Genomic DNA, 20,931 nt, shown 5'->3' with positions numbered 1-20,931 from the left:
CAGATCAAAGCGAGCATATCTATCACACTGAGGAGATTTAAAGTTCAAGGCTCCTTATAAGAAATGGAAAGGGAGGTGGATATTTTTTTACTGTTTTGCCTGGACTGCTCAAGACCTGAATGCTTGTGGAGGAGAAACTCTTTGGGTTTCCTTCTTAAATACCTTCATGCTGTTTCACATCTGATACTCCTTGATGAAATATAGGAGCCTTGTCTTATAACTGGCTTATTCAAAGTGATACAAGCTACGTAAGTGAGATCTTGGAAGAGTGTTGCTGTTTTCATAATGTAATATAAATACTGTAATGATAAATAATAATAAATAGTGTGTAATAAGCATGTCATAAAAACAAATGTTATATTTCCAAGATCGCTGCTTTTATAATTTATACTCAGGTAAAGGAGAAAATCCCTGGAAATATTCATTTTTAGGAGGGGGTTTGCGAGACTTGACATTTTAGTGAAAGGGGTTCACGGGTTATTAAAGTTTGGGAACTACTGCTCTAAGTAGAGATACAGGTGCACAGGCACTGCATTCTACTTGGTAAATCAGCACCTAGATTCAAGAATGGCTGAATCACAAATGCCTGTGATAGACGAGGCAGATGATGAACATGCTTCAATCCTTTGCAAGAATTAGATTAACAATTTAAATGACATAATATTGCTGTTTATTATTTATTAAATGCCTATACACCAAGACAATATACAAACAGGGTCTTCCCCAGAGGGCTGATAGTCTGAAAGACAGATTAGACATGATGCATTGAGAAATCCAGAGAAGGAATGCCTAAGATGTTTTGTTTCTTTTAAAAAATTTATTATTTACTCATTTCCTACGGGTTTTAAAGAAATAAAACAACCCACCCAATTTAATATATTGGGAGGTAGGTTTCTGTTTGCTTTTTGTTTTGGCTTTCACTGATGCAGTCTCAACAGGTACCAAAGAAAGTTGATACTGTATGTGGGTGTGATGTCATCAAAAATGGCCCAACCAGCCAAACAGAATGTGCTTTTGGACAATCAGTGTCCAGTGTCCCAATCTAATACTGATTCTGATTAAAACTGCTGCAGATAAACACATTGGGCCAAGTTCAGACCTGATGCATATGCATTGAAGTTAATCGAGTTGCACCTATTCACAACAGGTCTTAATTTGGTCCTTACATGGTCGTTGTCAACTTAAGTCATACTTTCTGACATTTTTCAGCCTACTTTTGACCCTGATTCAGGAAAGCATTGCTGTTCAGGAAAGGCAATTAAGCATTAAGTTCCATTGGGTGAAATCCTGGCCCCATTGAAGTCAATAGGAGTTTTGCCATTGACTTCAAAGGGATCAGAATTTAAGCCATGAAACATGTTTAAGTGCCCTTCCTGAACAAGGGATGCTTTCCTGAATCAAGCCCATTGTTACAAGTAACATCCCTAACTAGTATAAATGGGAGATGAGAGAGAGAGTCTCTTTTTTCAGTTTGTTTGGGGAATTTAACAGTATTTGTGGGTATTTCTTCTCTATTGTCAGTCTGTGTGGATGTTAACATGGTAACTGGAGAGTTTTTTCTTTGAATGAAATACTGTAATGTGACTGTAAATGTATAAAAATTGGCAGGGGACTCTGGAGCAGAGGTAGTCCCTGAAACTATTATTAATTTCATGTTTTAAAATGGACTAGTTTAATTGTCTCTACCCCTTTAAAATGATAAGATGATCTCAAACACTTGAGAAGGAGGATCTGTCTAAACATTAAAGTAATCTTCAGACTTTTTTGTGAATTATTCAGAAACATGAGCTGAGCTGCACAAATGCAACCTACTCACGGCTAGCTTTACACTGAGATCAGACTCTGAAGTCAGTGGAGTTACACTGGATTTACATGTGTTACCGACCTCAGAACACTGCCCTTTGGATCTAGATTGAGTTTGAGTGGGTTAAAGGTATACAGTATTGCAAATATTTCACAGGGCTGTTCTTAAAAGTTAGATGGTTACACGGGAGCATTAAGGATTTTTTCAAATTGATGTGGAATATTCCAAAGTTATAACTGTTTGCTGACAAAAATCAATTCAAAGCCATCAAATAAATATGAATTAGCATAAGTCTGTCCACTTCTGTCACCCTAATGCATAATCTCTGAATTCTTCAACACTGCTTCCTATTACTGCTGTTTAAAAGTTCATTAGTGCATCTGCTATCAAATCTACTTTTCAGGGGATTTATTTGATCTCAGCTACTCAGAATTGCTTCAAACTTAAACGCAGGACTTTATAAGCACTGAATTTTAATCATTTGAAGAAACAAAGGGATTTCGCATAACTGGGTGACTGGGCAACAAAATGGTAATGAAATTCAATGTTGATAAATGCAAAGTAATGCACATTGGAAAACATAATCCCAACTATACATATAAAATGATGGGGTCTAAATTAGCCCTTACCGCTCAAGAAAGAGATCTTGGAGTCATTGTGGATAGTTCTCTGAAAACATCCATGCAATGTGCAGCCAAGAACGTTGGGAATCAGTATGAAAGGGACAGAAAATAAGACAAAATATCGTACTGCCCACATCTTGAATACTGCATGCAGATGTGGTTGCCCCTTCTCAAAAAAGATAAATTGGAATTGGAAAAGGTACAGAAAAGGGCAACAAAAATTATTAGTGGTATGTAACAGCTTCCATATGAGGAGAGATTAATAAGACTGGGACTTTTCAGCTTGGAAAAGAGATGATTAAGAAGGGATATGATAGAGGTCTATACAATTATCACTGGTGTGGAGAAAGTAAATGAAATAAGTAAAGTAAATAAGGAAGTGTTATTTACTCCTCCTCATAACACAAGAACTGGGAGGTCACCCAATTAAATTAATAGGCAGCATATTTAAAACAAACAAAAGGAAGTATTTCTTCACACTACACACAGTCAACCTGTGGAACTCTTTGCCAGATGTTGTTGTCAAGGCCAAGATTACAACAGTGTTCAAAAAAGGGTTAATGGAGGACAGGTCATTCAATAGCTATTAGCCAGGATGGACAGGGATGCAAACCATGCTCTGAAATGTCCCTAGCCTCTGTTTGCCAGAAGCTGGGAATGGGTGACAAGGGATGGATTACTTGATGATTACCAGTTCTGTTCATTCCCTCTGAATTTGGCTGAAAGCGTCTAATGATTTGTTCCCTGATATGTCTGAGCACCAAACACTTAGATAAGTCTTAAACCACTTCCTTTTAAAAGCCGCTGCCTAGCTCAAAAGAACAAATAAAAAAAGTCAACTGCCTTAGAACAAAATTTGACATCTTGTGCCTTGCACACTATATACGTGTTATTGTTGACAATATTACTCACCAACTCTCTGCACTTCACATGCAAACACTTATTAACATCGTATCAAAAGAGCAAGCAGGCACAGAAAAGAATTGATAAGCAATTACAACCAATGCTAATCTCTGAATCCATAAGAGCTTTAAACAGCAAATGCAGATTCTTGGCAATGTAACAAGAAAAATATGCTTATGTGAAACCACACAAGTGGTGGGGTTCATTTTTTTTTAAATTTAAGCCATTCCCTGTGCATTTGTGAATGTGACCCTAAACGTTACTTCTCACATGTAGTACACCTAACTACAACTTTTTTTACTTTCTTACTTATTTTTCCAACACTATAAAATACCTTGATAAAAAGAGTTACTAATTACTAGATTATTATATGCTGAATTCTTCTCAAAGTAAGACACTTATAGGCTGCTGTGAGTGCTATACTGTGCTTCTAGGGACAGAACTGAGAAAGAGGTGGTGTAAACTGCACCACCCAGGAAGTTGTCCCAGTAAGAGATAGCCCCTCTGAGACACACCCATGAAGTACAATTCCCCGGCCAAAGCTCCTCCTACTCCAGGCCTTGCCCGACTCCACTGCTTCAGAAGAGGAGCAGACTTCCCCTAACTCCTCTGTGCAGGGGCAACCCCCTAGTCACAAGCTAGCTCCGAATGGAGTGGTCATAACTATCCCTACTAATTGAAATCAGTAAAATGTAGAAAGCAAAGTTGTTTTGTAGTAACTGCATACAAACATTTCTAACACATTGCCATTTCCAGGGTCTGGCTGTCTCTTGTAATGTGCTTTACACCTATTCACAGAGTAGCTGGAAGAATATTATGGTGTGAATAAGCTGTGAAATATGCAGGTAATGCCAAAAGGAAATCTGAGACGAATGCTTCTCTTTCAGACTCTGAGGTTAATTTGCATGAACACTGGTTCTATTTGCAAAGACCAATTCAATTCAAATTTTAAAAAATAATCTGCAAAAAAGAGTCAGTGCATTTTACCGTCCAAGCCTGATTACCATATACATGGTTAGCTCACGAAAGCTTGTGCTCAAATACATCTGTTAGTCTCTAAGGTGCCACAAGTACTCCTTTTCTTTTTGCGGATACAGACTAACACAGCTGCTACTCTGAAACTAGTCAAAGACAAACGCCACATAACTGAAGCTCAGCTTCATTACATCCAACTTTGCAGTCACTGATTCACTCCTATAGGCCATGCATATGAGTAAAATTACTCACAAGAGTAGTTTCAATGACTTCCCTGGAACTAACATATTCACATGAGTAAAATTACTCATAAGCATAAAAGTTTGCAAGACCAGCCCACAGCGAGCACAGGTCACTGCTGTCCATAACTTTTCACATACTAGTCACATAGTACAATTGGTGTTTAAGGTTTCCTGTAATATTTATTTAACTTTAACTGAATACAGGATAAACTAGACTCCTAAAGAAGCCTAAAACCTGCAACAACTTTTGCAAAAATACCCACTTTAATCTTTGCTGAAGACTTCAGAATTTTATCAGGAAGACTATTTTTCACAGAACAGAGCAATTTCTCAAGAGCATCATTCGTCCTCTGAATCATACCCATGCCAGATGGTTTCCTCACTGAGCTGGCTAAGTTTAAGATAAAAACATTTTTGTAGAAGCTGTTTCAGGTTTGAGATTCTTGAAGCCTATAATGTATTTCTATTAAATTAAGATAAACGGAATATAAAGGGCCAAATATTACAGCTATTGTAAATCATAGTAGCACCAGCTTCAAAGGAGCCACGTGAATTTACATCAGCTGAGGCTCTATCCCAGTAACACAGTGGCAGTTCTATCACTGACCCATATTAAATTCCCAAGCCCAGTCTCTCATTCATCCAGGAACACTGTTGGGCTGACGTGCTGAGCACCTAGGAGGAGTCTCTCGCACCGTAGCACACTACCAGGAATATTAGGGCCAAATGATTTTCCCAGCTTCTGATTTTGTATGCTCATATTTGCAGACCCCCTTGTTTGTGCCACAACAAAACTGGGGTTTTGCACCTCTTTTGCATGCAAAAGTCACCACCTATGCACTCAGATTGGTCAGTTGGGATCCTAGACCTGCATGTTCAAATGTGGATGTGTAACTTTTTTTTTTTTATGAGAACCATCAGTCAGGCATGCAAAAGTGGATGTACCCAAAAAAAAAAAAAATCAGAAGAGGGCTGAAAACTTACTCCTAATAGGCACTGACTGCTCTGAAGGATTTTCATCCAATCCTTTTGACTAGAAGGATGGTGTTTGCGAGGTGTGTCCTGAAAGCTGGGGTGGAGTAAAGTGGATGAAAATGAAGCTAGCTGGATTGGCAGCAGAGATATGGAGGACACACCTGGATGCCAAGTGGAGAAACTGGTTCTTAATAAGCTTTTAAGGAGCACTCTCTCTTCTGTTCTCAGTTAGCAGCATCATATGCCTAGCCAGAAGAGATCACTTGCAAGATTGGTGTTTTGAGCTTAAAATGCCAGTGGCCAAAGTTTGTGCTGATTTAAGCCCTGTGCAACCTCAGTGTAATCAATGGGACTGAACAGCATGTCCATTTGCATGGAATAGGTCACTGTGGATGTCTGCAAGGACAGAGAGAGATCATGATTCTCACTCCTTGAACCAGTCTTTTAAAAAATAAAATAACCTAACACTCAGCTAGCTTTTAACATCAAGAGATGGACCTTGTTGTGGCTTCTCTATTCCTGGCCTCATTTTATTACAACATGCAGCATGTGCCCTGTTCCCTAAATACAGGCAATACATCAAAGCATAAGCAGAGGAAAACACTCCCTGTTTCTGATCAGCAGACCAAGATATCAACACAAGCAAAGTACTTTTATTGTGGTTGCTTGACTCCGCCTTTTGATTTCTATTGTGCACTGAAAGTGGATACACAGTGACGGATACATGTTTTGTGCACTTATCTGGGGGTAAACACTGAAAACGTAAGACAAGATGCTTGGTGGAAAGCTATAAACAGATTTGTGGTACTGATAGATATTAAGACTCTTCATGTGTGGGTTTTTACAAGTTGTTTGTGAGCAGACAACACTTGCAGCTGCTGAACTTGACATTTTGTAGCTAGCTTGGAGCGAGAGAAGTACAATATATGGAAGCTCTCTGTATGCACACTATTAGGCAGCTTTTCTAGAGAGTTCTACCTCTAACATGTCGAGCTATTTTGAAAAGCTGGTCCCTATTTACGTGCCTGAATGGAAGCTGAGGTCTTGAAAATCTGGCTCCAAATTTTTTGATGATACACCTCCAACAGGTTGTAAGAAGTAACTGCACATTTTCAGCTAAAACATCCATTTGATGCATTGTGTAACAGTACTGTCCAATAAATATCATATAGCCAAGAGCTAGGGACGAGTCCTTCCCTGAGATATACACAACTTTACTCAGCCCTTGGTTACAACTTCCATGTCACTCAGGCCTGCAGGTCCCCATAGACAGAAAATCATCCAGGAAGAGCGAATTGTGCTAGTGTTATCCTCATGCACAAGTCCATGGGGTGCCCACAGCTGAACAGTACAACACCAAGAAGGGCAGAGCTGGGTAAGGGGAAGGACATAGCCAGCACATTGGAAGATGTGTCGATTCAGTACGTTCACAGGCAAAAAGCTCTTGCGAGAGACCCAGTCACAGAGTAAAGGTGCTGTCCCTTGGTAGAACCCCCTCTCCTGAAACTGACTCTTCTTTGGGAGAGCAAGTCACACCCCCTGTGCCAGCAGGGGTGAAACATGTGCACAATGTGGCATACTATTGTGAAAAATGCCTATGCTCTATACAACTGCACAAAAACCTCTATGTGTAGCGAAAAGCATTCAGTTGGCAGACAATCCTAGTGTCACAGGGGTTAAGGACCAAGCACAATACACTGTGATTAAATGAATCCTGATGCTTTTAATTTACTTGCAGATTTTATAGCTGCATATCATCATCCTACCCGTTACCGAACCTGCTACAATATAACCCTATACTAGCTTCAAATGTTTCATGGACTTGTAATGCCCTGAATCTCACATCTTTTCTGTTCTCTCCCATTCCATGTGCTCCTCACTCACCAGAATTTTTTTGTCCCTCCCCTTTCTTGTCCAGCCAGCGTAAGCAACAGATCTCCAGTGCCATCTGAAACCTCCTTCTCCCTCTACTTCTGGTGCCTAATTGACTCCAGGAGTGTTTTAAAACTCCATTTAAAAACACCTCTTCTTTCTGACCTGTGACCCCTAAACATCTCTAATAAAACAATCAAGTCCCACTTTCTATGTTTCTCTCTGCTCAAATCATTGCCCCTAAAACTTGACCACAGCACTCTTCTTACCTTGCTTTAATGTAGCTGCAGATGGTGCTGGTATGCAACAGACTTTGAATCTACCTGCATGTCAAGCGGCATGTGAGTGCCTTTTTACTAAGCTGAATTACGTTAGTAACAGATGTTTAAAACTGCATCTTCTCTTTTGGCATTGAAGCAGTTACAGAAGACAATTTCAGTAACACTAGTATTCTCTTTAGAAAGTAAGCTAGAATCCAGCATTGATTGCATTTGAAGTTTTATATCAAAAGTATTACTTACTTGTGCTTTGGCGGACAGACCCACATTTTTCTTATTTTTTCTAACAATTAGATATCCAAAAATAAAAAGCACAAGTTCCGGCTTCCGACTCTCAGAGCACTGGTCCTAAAATGACAGTGCATTTACATTTCTGGCTTATTACGTGTAAAGCCTCACATTCACAGGAACTGAATTTTTTTCTAAAACAATGTGGTTGTTTGAGCAGCAGATGATAAAACCTACCAAACTTGATCTCTGAAGAATGTTGCTAGATAGCTGTTAGTGGATATTACTTCAAGTGAGCAAAAAGGGCTGTTTGGTTTTACAAAGATCAAGTTTAATGGTCCTTTGAGATGTGCTAAATAGGAAGGAGAGGTTTCTGTAAGGCAATTTACTGCAAGTTTCAAAACTAGCAAGAGGGTGATAAAAACAGATCTTTACGTCTGTAAAAACCAAAAACCAGATTTCTCCTTAGTTCCAATTCCATACTGCAGAACAAAGGTTTTCCCATAATGATAGTGTATGGTTGAAAAATGACCACCAGCAGCAGAGGCACAAAACTGACAATCTCAGTTTTGGCCACCTTGAAACTTCCTGGGGGATACCATGTCACCACAGGAGTGGCACCGGGTCATGGCCCATGTGCTAATGCGCCTATCACATGATTCCCAGCTGAGCGTGGAAATCCCTTTTGATCTCAGCAGAAGGAAAAGGAGTGAGGGGACTGTACAGGGAGCTCCCGAAAGCCAGAATAAGGGCACACATAAATGCTGCTGTGATACTGTCCCTCACAAGAGGCTATTTGGGAAATTAAGTCATCATGTGGTACAGCTTGTCAGAAAAATTTCCAACAAGACAAACTTTCTACAAAAAAACAGGAAGTGATTTTTCACAGAGAGTTTTCCCCATTTACAAGCCAGGTCTAGTCAGACATGAATTAGGAACTGGTAAAAGCATAAAACTTAGGAACTGATAAAAGCGTAGAACTAAATGGACAATTTTCAGCACAAGATCTGACTAGTGGGAGTCCCCAATGTCCCATAAGAGAACCATTATTTTCAATAGTGTGGGGGTTCCAGAGAGCTCTGTCCCTCTTCTCCCTCTGTACTTTATCCCAACTAACTCTCATCAGCAACCACACATTCAACTACCCTCTCTATGCTGATGACTCACAGATCTCTCTCTCTGCTCCAGACTAGTCTCGTCCTGTCCAAACTAAAATCTCACCCTGTCTCTTTAACATCTCCTTGTGGATGTCTAGCCATCAGCTCAACTATGCACGGTCAAAACAAAGCTCCTTCTCTTCCACCCTCACCCTGCCACACCCTTCCCGCTATCTCCTTTCTCAATCACCATGGGCAGGACAACCATTCATCCTGTCACTCAGGCATCATCTTTGACTTGGACCACCCTAGGTCCTCACATCCAGGCTAAGTCTAAATCCCATAAATTCCTTCTGCATAACATCTCTAACATGCAGCCTTTCATACCCATACACACAGCTAAAATTCTCATCCAGGCCCCATCATCTCATGGCTGGGTTACTGCAACAACCTTTTCTCTGACTTTGAGACCCTCAGAACCCCTCAATGCCAGCTGGCAAAGGGTTCACTGTTCTGGAACAGCAACTCCTATCAGGCCTGACAAACTCACTGCACCTAACAAACCACTTTCATGGTATTTATCCACAAACTTTGCTATGTAAAATATCAAATAAAAGCCAGTAACACACTGGTCATCATAGGCATTGCGAAATGTTTGTATGAATGGCATGAAGGGAGTTACGCATACCTACTAAAAATATATGTGAAACTATGTAACCAGGCAGCGTTAACAAACAGGCTTTCTGCCAGACAAAGCATGTCTAATCTGAAAGAATCCCCTGCAGTGTTGAGCCCTTGTCACTGGACACTCACAGAAATAACTAGGCTTGCTGTCCCCAAAGGGCAGGCACAGTATACACATTCGCTTGTTTGATTCAACTGGGGAAAACAACACAGCACTGAGATGTATTTATAACACAAATGAAAATAAGTTTATTAACAAACAACAGAGATGCAAAGATTCAAATGAGTAGCAAGTAAGAACATTGGAAACAGAATGGTTACATATGAAACAAAAGTATAACAATACTTAGAGCAGAGGTGGGCAAACTACGGCCTGTGGGCCACATCCAGCCCGCAGGCCCCTCCTGCCCGGCTCCTGACCCAGGAGGCTAGCCCCCGGCCCCACCCCTGCTATTCTCCCTCCCCCGCAGCCTCAGCTCACTGTGCCGCTGTGGCTGGCTCCGGCCGGGCGGCGCGGCTGTTGCACCGCCAGCCACCGGTGCTCCAGGCAGCGCGGTAAGGGGGCACAGCGCAGGGGGTTGGATAGAGGGCAGGGGAGTTCGGGGGGGGTGGATAGTGGTTGGGGCAGTCAGAGGGCGGCGAACGGGGTGGGGGGGGTTGAATGGGGGCCAAGGGTCCCAGCGGGGCAGTCAGGAAGGAGGGAGGAGGGGTTGGATGGGGCAGCAGGGGACAGTTAGGGGCAGGGGTTCTGGGGCCATTCAGGGGACAGGGAGAAGGGATGGTTGGATGGGACAGGAGTCCCGGGGGGCCGTCAGGAATGAGAGGAGGGGTTGGATGGGGCAGCAGGGGGCAGTCAGGGGCGGGGATTCTGGGGGCAGTCAGGGGCCAGGGGAGGTGGATGGGGCAGGGGTCCTGGGAGGGCCGTCAGGGAACAGGGGAGTTGGATGGGGCAGGAGTCCTGAGGGGGGGGCGGCATCAGGGGACGAGAAGGGGGGGCATATAGGGGGTGAGGGCTGGGCCACACCTGGCTGTTTGGGGAGGCACAGCATCCCCAACCAGCCCTCCATACAATTTCCGAAACCCGATGCGGCCCTCAGGCCAAAAAGTTTGCCCGCCCGTCTTAGAGTCTAAAAACTTAACTTTAACAAGCTAACATCATTGTCTAAACTTTATAATGGCTCTCAACCTTTCCAGACTACTGTACCCCTTTCAGGAGTCTGTTTTGTTTTGTGTACCCGCAAGTTTCACCTCACTTAAAAACTGCTTGCTTACGAAATCAGACATAAAAATACAAAAGTGTCACAGCACACTATTACTGACAAATAGCTTAATTTCTCGTTTTGTCTGTATGAAATTTTAGTTTGTACTGACTTAGCTAGTGCTTTTTATGCAGCCTGTTGTAAAACTAGGCAAATATCTAGATTAGTTTATGTGCTCCCTGGAAGACCCTTGTGTACCCCCAGGTATACACGTACCCCTGGCTGAGAACCACTGGTCTAAAATAAGTTCTCACCTAAAGCAACCTTGCAGCATCACCAGCCAGCATGGCTGGGATCCACCATTCCTGGATGCGAATGATAGCTAAAGGGATGGTTCATCACTATTAATTTGGTTTTTGATTTAAAAAACAACATTGTCTCCTTTGACATTTTTTCTCCAGAGTGGTGCAACTCTTTCTTCATAGTCCATGTAGCAGGCAGACTATTGTAGCATTATTTGGCACACTGCATAGTGAAATACAGCACACTCTGTTCACAGTTCTAAAACACCATGACCACTACCTAGATTCAGAAAATTAGTGCAATCAAATATTGATTGCTCAGCGTTTCAGGTATGGACTCAGCCCACATCCCCCTTTTGCGGTGGTGGTGGCTGGCTGCAGCAGCATGGCAGAGAGGAAGATAAATGAGTTAGCAGCAGCAACGAACTTATCATTAGCAGCACACATGATATGAAGCTCCTTTGGGACATTTGGTAGACTTGTATATCTTACCATAGAGCGGGGATAATCAATTACTTTTTGTCAAGTTCCAAATTTCTGGTCAAGGTATAGTCAAGGTCCAGACCCCAGAGAAAAATAATAAAAAATAACAATGATGATGATATTGAGTAAATAAAAAGATTTCGGGGTCTGTTCAAAAGCATTTGTGGTCTGAATTTGGTCCACAGTCCACCTATTGACTATGCCTGCCCGAGATCTTGAGGAACACACAGAGCTTTGAGCTGCACAGATGGGGCAATGTTATCTTCAAAATTTCTCTTGTCTGCCAATGGAGTCCCTACTGCTGCTCAGGAGGGATCTGTGGCCTGTGCTATCTAAGTAAGTGTACCCTATGTAAGCTGCTCTCCTTCCAGTGTTTATTCTGAGTCAGTGTTTAGTACAGGCACACTTGTGTCGGATGTGTAAACTCACCTTTTGACAGGGACCAGAGAAGTAACTCCCCTATATAAAATGAACATGTACCTGCTGCCACAAGGTGATTGTGCAGGATAGCGTGGCCTGTAGCAAGGACAGGGAGGATGAGGCGTCTTCACTCAAGTCACTCTCCACAGTGCACCCCAAGCTGTACACAAGGCCCTTACTGTATACTGCTACATCTGTTATGGTGTACGCTGCCCTTTTGTGTTCTTTGCTCATTATTGCAACTGTTAGTTATCAGAGGCTACAGAGAGAGGAAGAGTAACTTCGGTCTTTAGCTGACAGCACATTTACTAGTTATAGTGCAAATTACTACACCAGGTTTGTCTGGCTGTCGAACATATCTGTTTTATTACCCTCTGGCACTTGCAACACAGACTTGGGCAGCTGGGCACAGGGCACTCCTGTGAAGGCTTTTGGGGCTCCAACCACAAAATCCAGAGCTCCTAAGGCCTTGTTTACCTGGAGATTATCCTCAGTTGACCTAACCAGTTGCCCCCACTCCCCATCAACAGGCAGTGCATCCACAGCTGCTTCTTCCCCATCACCTCTTTCTCTATCCTGCTTCTTCACTGTGATAAAGAAAGCACCTGTGTAGAGACTTAAATTCTCTCTCTCCCCCTTGCCTATCAATCCTCAAAAAAAAAAAATTAAAAAAAAGGGGGGGATTTTTTTTTAAAGTCATGATCCCATAGCCACTAACAAAACAAACAGCACATCGCTCCTTTGAGTTAACTTTAGTTGAAACTGATGAAAAAGTTGACTTGAAAACCAAGGGACCACAAACACACACTCAATGTTTCCAGTGATAAATTTTGTGGAAGTCTCACAGCAAGAAGTTGGAAGTTTTCATGCAGCCCCTATTCTTTGTTTCCTCTTTTTCCCCCTTAAAGTGTCATCATGCATTGCTATTGTGCGGTATAAATAGCAAATAATGCTAATAGTACACCTCTCAGCACTGGTATTTCAGCTATGTCTATTAGAGGAGGGGAAAAAGACTTATTTTATTGGACTCTGGAGCCTTAGGTTTACATCTATATTAAACAGAAACAAGTCATGCTATATATCATCTTCTGCAAGGGGTTATAAATTATTAATAGAAAACCTACAAAGCAGTTGTAACTCATGAAAAGTGTATAGCATTCTTACTGCTTTAATTATTTTTGTGAAACAGTTGAGATACATATTAGTGGAGCGGTGCTACCTTTTCTTTGTATGCAACTTTATCATCGGAATAGCTTTCCCCTTTTAAAAAATACACGTTATGATAAAGTGATAAAGTTTAAAATGATAAAAGTTGTGTTTGCTACCTTCCATGGTGTGGAGTAGTGGCATGTGTTTATAAAACAGAAAAGCTGGATCTCCACTGAAGATGTAGCTGCACCTACAGTGCAAAGTGGACGGATACCAGCTGGTGCTGATAGAAAAGTGGAAAAGTGCCTCTTGTGTAAGGGAAATTGCCATTATGTAAGGCTAGCAGAGGTGGCTCCTATCCCAATCTCCCTACTCCCCTTTTCGTCCCACCTCTGCTATAGCTATTCTTTTGGGTGTGGGGGGGCAATGTCAGAGAAGAAGTGCACTTTGCCTGCCCTCCACTGGCAAGGGTCCCTTAGGGCACTGCTCCCAGCTGCTCTAACATCCTCTGGGTCACAGGGTCAGGTAGATGCAACCCCCCACCTCCACTGCAATCCAGGAGAGCCGGGTTGCAGAGGAGAAGTGAACTCAGAATCTGTATTTTATGTAGTACTTAAGTATGTTATTTAACAGGCAGTGGCTAATATATTGGCGTAATAAAACTAAATTAACATTTTGAGCTTTTAAAACATCCTGCTAATTGGGCAAGCCTCATGAGATATAACACTGCATTTTCATTAAATCTTAAGCAATGGATAATTTATACTATGTACATTTGCTAAATGAGAGTTTACTAATACTAATACATGTCATTAAAAGCTTCAGATGTAGATCACCTATACGTGAAGGATTAATTGAGGGCTGTATGTTATTAGCAAAAAATGATAAAGCAATAGTAAAATGGTAAATTATGAAGTTACCAAAGTATCTGAAACATTTTTGGTGTCACTTAGTTTGTGGTGTTTCTAGTCATATTCATTAGTAGCTGGTAACTTTGTAACCTTCACATTAATCTTGTAAATAACTAGAGGGTGGTCAACATGATGCTCACATTAACAAAGAAAGCAGGGTAATCCTGGGAATTACAGATCCGTGAGTTTCGTCTCAGTTCCAGGAACAGCAGCCCAGAGTGCAATAAATCATCCAGACAGATATAATCTGATGGGGCAATTCAAAATAGCTTTGATAAACTTTGTGTGTTTCTAACCCGTATATAATTTTAATGACTTAAAGCTAATGGAGTGGTCTGGTATTGCAATTCTTATGTTGTTAAAACAGTACAGATACATAGTCTCAAGGGAACTGTTAACTTGAAATATGTTCTTTGGTTAGCATAATCAGTGTAAAATAAATCAGGACTCATTCATCATAATAAAACCCTGCTACCTGTCAAGAAAATATATTCTGTGTTCATCTGTGAAAGGACTTACAAGAGAGTGCTCTGTGACTAGTTTGCCCATTCTCCTGGAGTTTAGTCAATTATCTTCCTGGGAAAGGAAGGGCTCATGTTTTGGATGTTGAGGTGCACAGACAGAAGGCTCAAATGGTAAGACAGGCTAAATTATAGCTTTAAATTAAACACAAAACCCAGCAATTCTCCCACTGAAAGAAGTTTACAGTTATAAACCCACATACTGCCATGCGTCCTTGGTGGAGTTTCAGCAGACAGAGGGAGCTGTGGTCATGAATCCAGGGCATCTGATGAGGTATATTACCTGGGGCTTCCAGAAAGAGATCTTAGGTTACCCCATGGTTCCATGTTAGATGAATTCCATGTAGGTGAATTAGTGTTGATGGGAGGGGATCAAAATAAATGGAATCCATTAGCTTCTGAGGAAACCAGTGTGGAACTTAGAAGAGGAGGAAGAAGCGGAAACCAAAGATCCTGGCTGGAGATAACAAAGCAGCTACTTTGGGGAAAGATAACCCTAGAAAAAACCTGTCACTGCTGTGACTCATAATAAGGTTACTGACTAGAAAAAGGCTACATCCTAATACTGCCCTGGTAATGGGCCAGTTAACATACTGAATTCTAGACTACAGAAACTAGAGAAATAGTTCACAAAAGAACTACTAAACTAATGAAAGTGACAGAATGTCTTAGCTAGGAGGATAAGAACAACAACTTAAGCCTATGCAGTCTGAAGCAGATGCAGCTATCTGCATGCATGTATGAATATTTAAAGAGAGATCACTAACTTGGGTACAGTTTGGTCATATAACAGTGTATGACTCGACAGTTTCAGATTGGCATGTGGGAAATACAGAAACATCAGTTACACAAAAAACTTTAATTTTGGCATCAGTCTGAAGTCACTGACTATCTAGTGACTGACTATCTAATAGTTCCATATTGCTATTAGAGATATAGAAACATAACTTAAAGGTAAAATTTCTAATATTTGAACTAAGTACCAACAGGACAAATACATGTATATTCTTGGAAATTAAAAATAAAAAAAGAAGCTAAGTTTAGTTTTAAAGACACTTAAGAGCTCATTACCCAAGAGATAATCTTTGTAACATGAATGTTAGTAGCAGAATCTACCTTGTAAGAATTTGGGTAATTATTTGGATATCAATGATGTCTCGAGGTAAAGGAGTGGTTAGTAGCTATTTTAACCCTTATGATTCTTGCTCACTTGGGCCTGGTCTACACTACGAGTTTATGTCGGATTTAGCAGCATTAAATCCGAATTAACCCGTCCACACAACGAAGCCATTTTTTCAACATAAAGGGCTCTTAAAACCAATTTCTGTACTCCTCCCCAACGAGGGGATTAGCGCTGAAATCGACATCGCTGTTTCGAATTAGGGTTATTGTGGACTCAATTCGAAGGTATTGGCCTCCAGAAGCTATCCCACAGTGCACCACTGTGACCGCTCTGGACAGCACTCTGAACTCTGATGCACTGCCCAGGTGTACAGGAAAAACCCCAGGAACTTTTGAATCTCATTTCCTGTTGGCCAGGCGAGCTCATCAGCACAGGTAACCATTCAGTCCCAGAATCAAAAAAAAGCTACAGCATGGACCAAACGGGAGGTACTGGATCTGATCGCTGTATGGGGAGAGGAATCCGTGCTATCAGAACTACGTTCGAAAAGACGAAATGCCAAAACATTTCAAAAAATCTCAGAGGCCATGAGGGACAGAGGCTACATCAGGGATGCAACACAATGCCACTTGAAACTTGAGCTCAGACAAGCGTACCAGAAAACCAAAGAATCAAATGGACGATCCGGGACAGAGCCCCAGACATGCTGCTTGTACGCTGAGCTGCATGCAATTCTAGGGGGGGCCGCCACCACTACCCCACCCCTGTCCGTGGACTCCGATGATGGGGTACTCTCCGCCATGCCTGAGGATTTTGCAGACGGGGAAGATGAGGAGGAGGAGGGTGAGGTTGGGAAGAGCATACAGCCAGGATCTTTTCAGCACCCTGACTGAAATACCCTCCTAACCCAATGAAGCCAGAGAAGGGACCTCTGGTGAGTGTACCTTTTTAAATATAATACACATTATAAAAGCAAGCGTTTTTTAATGATTAAGTAGCCCTGAGGACTTGGGATGCATTAATGGCCAGTACTGCTTCTGGAAAAGTCTGTTAACGTGTCTGGGGATGGAGCGGAAATTCTCCAGTGACATCTCCATGAAGCTCTCCTGGAGGTACTCTAAAAGCCTTTACAGAAGGTTTCTGGGGAGAGCAGCCTTATTCCATCCTCCACGGTAGGACACTTTATCATGCCATGCTAATAGCAAGTAATCTGGTATCATTACATGACAAAGCCTGGCAGCGTTTGGTCCCGGTGTTTGCTGGCATTCAAGCAACATCCGTTCTTTATCTCTCCATGTTATCCTCAGGAGAGTGATATCGTTCATGGTAACCTGGTTGAAATAGGGGAATTTAATTAAGGGGACATTCAGAGGTGCCCGTTCCTACTGGGCTGTTTGTCTGTGGCTGAAAAGAAATCCTCCCCGCAGTTAGCCACGCGGTGGGGGCGGGGGGGCATTGGCACTGAGCTGCTCACGTTTGGCTAGCAGGGATCTTCCCTGATACCAGCCAGGCGGTGGAGGGAGGGGAAAAACAATCATCCCAGAGAATTGGGTGGGGGGAGGGGGTTAGTTTGGTTTCTGCTGCTGCCCGTTAACAGGAAAACCGCAGCACTAAATGGCCAACTCAACGGGCTTTGCTTGGTATGGGAAAGGAGGGCGCTGCTGTTATGAAGGTTGCAGAAGCCGAAAGACTATGGCTTACCATGGTTGCTTGCTAGCTGAATTCTGTTGCCCGGCACTGTGTGTGTGATCTCTAACACCAAAGCCGCAGGCACTCAATATAAGATGCAAAATGCGACCTTGTACCAAAATCATATGTGCTATCTAATGTGAATAATGTTGTTCACTGTGAAAGAGTATAACCATTGTTCTGTATAATGTATCTTTTTAAATACTTCACTCCCTTTTTTTCCTCCAGCAGATGTTTCAAGCTTCTCTCCTCCGTCCCGAAGGCTATCTCAGAGAAGATGGTGAAAAAAAACCACACGTGCGATGACATGTTCTCTGAGCTCATGCAGTCGTCCGGCACTGACAGAGCTGTGTGGAGGGACACAATAGCAGAGTACAGGACAGTGGCCGACGAACGTGAGGAAAGGTGGTGGCAGGAAGATCAGAGGAGGCATGAGGCAATGCTGGGGCTACTGCAGGATCTAACGGACATGCTCCAGCGTCCCCTAGTTCCATAGCCTCCTCACCCAGACTCCCAAGAACGTGGGGGGAGGCTCCGGGCACCCAACCACTCCACCCCAGTGGCCAGCCCAAACAACATAAGTTTTAAAGTGGCCTTTTCCTTCCCGCCTACCCTCCTCCCACACCCCACCCGGGCTACCTTGTGAGTTATCTCCCTATTTTTATAATCAATTAATAAAGAATACATGTTTTTTAAATGATAGTGACTTTATTTCCTTTGCAAGCAAGCTGTGATTGAAGGGGGGAGGGCGGGTGGCTTACAGGGAATTTAGAGGCAACCAAGGGGGCAGGTTTTCATCAAGGAGAAACAAACAGAAGTGTCACACAGTACCCTGGCCAGTCATGAAACTGGTTTTCAAAGCTTCTCTGATGCGCAGTGCTTCCTGCTGTTCTCTTCTAACCGCCCTGGTGTCTGGCTGTGCATATTCAGCGGCCATGCGGTTTGCATCAACCTCCCACCCCGCCATAAACATCTCCCCCTTACTCTCATAGAGATTGTGGAGCACACAACAAGCAGCAATAACAATGGGAATATTGGTTTCGGTGAGGTCTGAGCGAGTCAGTAAACTGCGCCAGCGACCCTTTAAACGTCCAAATCTATACTCTACCACAACTCTGCACTTGCTCAGCCTATAGTTGAACAGCTCCTGACTACTGTCCAGGGTGCCTGTGTACTGCTTCATGAGCCATGGTATTAAGGGGTAGGCTGGGTCCCCAAGGATAACTATAGGCCTTTCAACATCCCCAACAGTTATTTCTGGTCTGGGAAGTAAATCCCTTCCTGCAGCTGTTTAAACAGACCAGAGTTCCTGAAGACGCGAGTGTCATGAACCTTTCCCGGCCATCCCACATTGATGTTGGTGAAACATCCCTTGTGATCCACCAGTGCTTGCAGCACCACTGAAAAGTACCCCTTGCGGTTTATGTACTGGCTGCCGTGGTGGGCTGGTCCCAAGATAGGGATATGCGTTCTGTCTATGGCCCCACTACAATTAGGGAATCCCATTGCAGCAAAGCCATCTAGTATCACCTGCACATTTCCCAGAGTCACTACCTTTGATAGCAGCAGCTCAATGATTGCATTGGCTACTTGCATCACAGCAACCCCCACAGTAGATTTGCCCACTCCAAATTGATTACTGACTGACCGGTAGCTGTCTGGCATTGCAAGCTTCCACAGGGCCATTGCCACTCGCTTGTGAACTGTGAGGGCTGCGCTCATCCTGCTATTCTTGTGCTTCAGGGCAGGGGAAAGCAAGTCACAAAGTTCCATGAAAGTGCCCTTATGCACGCAAAAGTTTCGCAGCCACTGGGCACCATCCCAGACCTGCAACACTATGCAGTCTCACCACTCTGTGCTTTTTCCTGGGCCCAGAATCAGCATTCCATGGCATGAGCCTGCCCTATTAACACCATGATCTCCAAATTGCAGGGGAACGCGGTTTTAGAGAAAAGTGTGTTCATGTCATCACCACGCCTCCGTTGCCTCCTCGCCTGGTTTTTCAGGTGCTGGTTCTGCATAAATTGCATGATAATGCGCAAGGTGTTTACAATGGTCATAACTGCTGCAGTGAGCTGAATGGGCTACACGCCTGCTGTGCTATGGCGTCTGCTCCTGCTCGGGCAATCCAGGGAAAAGGGCGCAAAACGACTGTTTGCCATTGCTCTGACGGAGGGAAAGGCGATCAGCAACATGGCTTACAGAGTTGGCTTACAGGGAATTAAAATAAAAAAAGGGGGTGACTTTGCGAGAAACAGAATGGCCCCCTCAAGGATAGAACTCAAAACTGGGTTTAGCAGGCCATTGATTTCACGGAGGGAGAGAGGAGAAAATGAATACAAACAAATCTGGTCTATTTCTTGTTTTGATCTACTTCATCTATCTTTATACATCTTGCTGGCAGCAGACTGTGCAGTATGACTGCTAGCCATCGTCATCTCCTGGGTGCTCGGCAGAAGACGGTCCAGTATGACTGCTGGCCATCGTCATCTCCCAGCTGCTCATTAAAAGAAGGTGCAGTAGGACTGAATCGCCATGAGATGAAACTTAAAAGGGTAATGACCTGGCTGAGTCACTCCCATGTTTGCCCAGGCGTCCCTGACCTCATCAAGGTCGGTTAAAAGAGCACCCTGGACTATGTCGACGACGGCTACCAGTCATACTGCACTGTCTGCTGCCAAAAGGCAATAAGCTGCTGCTGTGTAGCAATGCAGTACTGCGTCTGCCAGCACCCAGGAGACATATGGTGACCATTAGCTGAACGGGCTCCATGCTTACCGTGGTATGGCGTCTACATGGGTAACCCAGGAAAAAAGGCGCAAAATGATTGTCTGTCGTTGCTTTCACAGAGGGAGGGAGGGAAGAGGGGCCTGACGATATGTACCCAGAAACCACCCGCGACAATGTTTTAGCCCCATCAGGCATTGGAATTTCTACCCAGAATTCAAATGGGCGACAGAGACTGCGGGAACTGTGGGATAGCTACCCACAGTGCAACGCTCCGGAAGTCGACGGTTGCCTCAGTACTGTGGACGCACTCCGCCGACTACATGCACTTAGAGCATTTGTGTGGGGGGACACACGATCGACTGTATCAAAATGCTTTCTACAAAACCGACTTCTATAAATTCGACCTATTTTCGTAGCGTAGACAAGGCCTTAGAGAAATGACTGCCAGCTTGGGATCCAGGTAAGAATGTCTCTTTGTGGAATGTGGACAAGGGGGCCTTAGGAAAGATAGGTTGCCTTCCTTTGGAGAATGGAGCCTTCTCAAGGAATAAGCATGTGGGCCTCACATTTGAGACAGCAGGGATGTTGGCACTAGTGGAACACAGCCACTTTTGTCTTGAGCAAACTATGTATTAACAGAAGCTCAGGAAGTCAAGTATTGCAATGGCTTTGTGTGTTCTTGTCACTTATCTACTGAACAGAACTGTATGTGGCCTCCTCTTG

General features: G+C 43.2%; 1 protein-coding gene across 2 annotated transcripts in view; it reads right to left on the bottom strand.

Annotated features, from left to right (window-relative positions):
• Positions 1 to 20,931, bottom strand: part of FGD3 (FYVE, RhoGEF and PH domain containing 3) — a 190,253-nt gene that overhangs the window by 95,742 nt on the left and 73,580 nt on the right. The gene's annotated exons all lie outside the window — the stretch shown is intronic.

Source organism: Lepidochelys kempii, chromosome 7, assembly GCF_965140265.1.
Source record: "Lepidochelys kempii isolate rLepKem1 chromosome 7, rLepKem1.hap2, whole genome shotgun sequence".
In the NCBI taxonomy this organism is placed as follows: Eukaryota; Metazoa; Chordata; order Testudines; family Cheloniidae; genus Lepidochelys; species Lepidochelys kempii.
This window is presented reverse-complemented; position numbering and strand designations above follow the sequence as displayed.